This window comes from Falco biarmicus, chromosome 4 (genome assembly GCF_023638135.1).
Source record: "Falco biarmicus isolate bFalBia1 chromosome 4, bFalBia1.pri, whole genome shotgun sequence".
Taxonomy (NCBI): domain Eukaryota; kingdom Metazoa; phylum Chordata; class Aves; order Falconiformes; family Falconidae; genus Falco; species Falco biarmicus.
The window spans coordinates 105,021,438-105,025,508 of NC_079291.1; positions in this window are offsets into that span (position 1 = coordinate 105,021,438).

Genomic DNA, 4,071 nt, shown 5'->3' on the forward strand with positions numbered 1-4,071 from the left:
CGCCTTCGGCCCGCGCGCCCGCGCGCGCGCCCCCGCTCGCCAGACAGCCAATCGGCGCGGCCGGGCGCGGGGGCTGCCGGGAAGGGGCGCTATAAAAGCACGGGTGCTATTTACGCCGCGCGGGTTGCGGGTTTGCGTCTGCGTCGGGTTCGGTCGGTCCGGTGGTGCGCCCTGCCGGCTGGGGGCTCACCGCCTGCGCTCCGTGGCTGACGGAGGCCTCGGCGCTCACCTTGAGGCCTTACCTAGTGGAGGGGGAGCGGTGGAAGGTGTGTGTGTCATCTGGGGGAGCCACCGGTGTTGGAAACCTTGCTGCTGGGCACGGCTCCCCAGCCGGCCCCGGGGCACCCAGGCATCGCTGGGTTGGGGGAAGGCAGCTGCGGGGGCAGTTGTGGTATTGGGGCGCCCTATTTGCCTGCAGGCCTGTCAGCTGAGTCTATTGGACCAGGGAGTTGGTTCCCTGTTTCTTGCAGTCGAGCAGGTGGGCTCTACTGCTCACAGAAACAGAGCAGAGCTTGCAGAAGCTGAGGAGCTGGCTGGTAGTGCAGGAGGGAGGTAGAAGGGTCTTACTGTGCCACATCTTGCTGCCGGGATCTTCTGATTGTGTTTTTGGTTTGCCTGATGTCAAGGATTGCCCTTACCTCGGGATGCAGAGTTCCTGTGGTTGATGCAGTACACCCTTTGTGTCCTGGAGGAAGGGTACTGCTTCATCTGTTGCCCTGTTTCCCTCCTTACCCACTTGAGAAGGTTCAACAGGTGGAGCTGGTCTTAGGGGGTCTCAGGCTGCTGAAAATAGAATTTGCGTGTATGGACAGGATTGGTGATAGTCAGCCTCTGCGTGTGTCTCAAGGGTCCCTTGTGCAACAGGCACAGTAGTCTTTAGCTGGCGTTTGGGATAGATAGCCTATTTAATCCCAAGTTCCCCTAAGGGAAACTGGGTGCTGTGCCAATCCTGTATGTGATCCTGTTAATAGGTGCCTTTTCCCATCCCAGTTCCCTCCTCATTTGACAGCATTTGCATGGCCAGCTAACTTTAGACTGACCTTTTTATGGACTACTCTCTGGTGTCTGTGGAGGAAGGAGCTGCTTAACTCATGTCAGTAAGCATGTCCCTGGGACTAGCTTGCTCTGTGAAGTGTTTCAAGATGACTCTTTAATCAAGCAAAGATTTTATACAAACTGATAAATGGCTTTAATGCATACAGCTTGGTACTGATTCTTGATGGACTGTCAACAGCGTGGGTGGTCATGAGGTCCCGTGATAATTTGTTCTGTAGGGTGACAGATGTGCCTTCACCTCTGGTATTATAGGATTATTGAGACAGAAGGTCGCTTATCTGGAGTCAGTAGTGAAATTACGTATGTGGTTTGGACGCCAGCTTGGTGGGACTCTTAACTGCAAATCAGTTATGTAGGTGTAAGTCATAGGTTCTTTTCATAACTTTTTTTCTTACTATCTGATAGAGATCTTTGGCCTACTACTTTTTTCATGGTCCGTTGGGAGGTTTGGTCTTTGTTTACAAAATAACACTGGGTGTTTTGATCACAGTATGTGTGTGTTCTTTTCCTAGAGCAGTACCTCTTTGCCCAATATAGAGAGCTCTTTGGATTTGGATGGGTCTGTGGCCCCAGGTTCTGCTCTCTCAGGTGAGCACTGTTCAAGTGGGCATCATGTTAATCGAAGTGCTTCAGAGCTGCTTTTTTCCAGCTTGGTAAATAGCTTTTAATGGATCAAGAGCTTTGATTTTTAATGAAGATGGTAGCTAACGAGCTCTATTACCAGCTGTGAGGATCCTCAGTCTAACTCTCTGTAAACCACAGCTTTTGAAGGTGTCAATAGTTTTAACTTGCCATGTTCTCTGTCTTGTGTGTGTTGTTCAAAACAAAATCTTCACCCTGACTTTCATGTTATGGCCAGGACCCTACTAGGTATCAGCTTCAAGGATGAGAAGGTAGTAGAGAAAGGCAGCTCTTCTTACCTGACATATGGAGACTTTGTTTATGAGTTAATGAAACAATTAGGTCATAAATTTAAGTCTTCCCCATTCCTCCCCAATTTATTTTTTGCCAAGATAAGAGTCCATACAGGGGGAAAAAAGGTTTCTTAACTGATAGCCAGGAACCACTGAAACATCCCAGAATATCTTTTGCAGATATTTTCATTGCAGAAGTACCTTTTGCAATCAATTCCACTTAAGTCAGGCAGTTTCTCAAGTGTTTACAGCTATCAGAAAAAACAAAAACTGAGAGGAAATAATAGGAAGCAGTAGCTGAAAAGATATTTTTTTTTCCTTAGGGAATGTAACATCAGTTACATTTTCAGTCGAGGTATACACTTGATTGAAGAGTAAATGTGGTTTCTGTGCCAGAAAACTTAGAGCTTTGAGCACTACAGCATGGCATTATTTAGTGAAAGTCCTTCCATAACTTGCCTAGCTCAAATGTTTTCTGTTGGTTAATTGTATCATAATTTGCTTTGAAAGTTTAGATGGCATTCCTAGTTCCCAAACATGCTTACCAACATAATATGATGGTATGTCAGTGTTGTCTTTGCTTTAGAACTGCAAGTTGAGCAGTGTGAAGCATCTGTCTACCCCAGTAAAAATGTGTTTGTATGATGATGGGGTGTGTGTGTGGTGTTTAAAAACAAAACAAAAATCCTCAACAACTTACCTTTCCAAGCTGATTTGGCTATATAGTTCCTCTTAAAGTCAGTAACTTTTATCTGAACCCAGGCTTCTCAGATTCATAAAGGATGAAAATTAGCAGGTCAAGCCACTCCAGACATGTTGAGTGTCTTTCCAGGTTCCTTGTATGTGGCCTAATTAAGCAAATGGGAACTCTCCCAATGGTGCCAGTATATGTATAAAAAAGTAAAACCAGCAGAGTCCAAACCTAAAGGAGATCTGTTTCTTCCATTCAGGACATTGTTTTTCCTCTCTCCCCAGTCTATGTGGGATTTAGGCCAAGTGCGGGCCTTGATGAAGACCAGGACAGGCAGGGATCTCCTTTACCCCTGCTGAGGGAAGGAATTCATCTGAGTCAATTGAGACATCTCATCCTGCGTTTGTATTTCTGGGGCTCAAAGGGGATTCAGCTCCATCCACTCACTCACCTCCACACACACCCCCACCCCCATCTGCCACAAACCCCCAGGAGGTGGGATTCGTCTTGTCTCACTTCAGGTGTGCATTAAATGGACACCTGCATGTGAGCTCCTTTTCTAAGCTCCCATGCTAATTAATGGAGACAGAGGCCAGGACTGAGGTGTTCAGATGCAAATGTCTAGTGGCATGTGAGATGCCAGAGGTGGCCTAAGATATGTGAAGGCAGCTGCAAACTCCCCTGGAGCAGTCCACAGAGACCGGGCCACATCTGCGGGCATCCTCTTTGAGGCTGTTGGGAATTTCCCTTGGCCAATTGAAATGACAGCTGATGCCGAACATAAGGGTAACTGAACCTGTCCCTCTTTCTGTTCAGGGTGGCCTCCAGAGGTCTGAATGAATATCTGAATGATTTGTCAGGTGCCAAAGGGAGAGCTCAGTCTCTCTCCTCCTTCTGCTGTATGTGCTAGATCTCCATTATGTTGCCATTTGCGTTGTGGTCAGCCCCACAATGACTACAGAGTTAAGGGTATTACTCAATTTCATGTTCATATCCAGGCTCACAGAGCTACATGAGGTGCCAGGGCTGGCAGGGACAGTAGGGGACATACAGGAAGGCAGTTGCCATTCAGGGTGAGTGTGTGGTTGACACCCCAGACAGCATTGCAAGGAGATCTATTTACATTGCCATCTGTCTCTCAGATAAAGAAGCCTGAAGGGCAAGTTGCCTGTCTGAAGTCCTAAAGGCCATCTCGAAAGCCAGTCCTTTAGCATGCTCCTTCCCTGTTGCTGTAGCCATGAACTCACTTGTGTCTCTCCACACGCATCAGCTTGCAGATAGACCGGTGGGCACTGTGTTGATCAGTGTTGCTGTCATGGTAGCCCTAACAAGGAGAACTCCAGTGTTCTGGACGGGATTTTCACAGAACGGGGAACTGCCCTTCCTCAGGGAGAGGGAAACCCAAAGCCT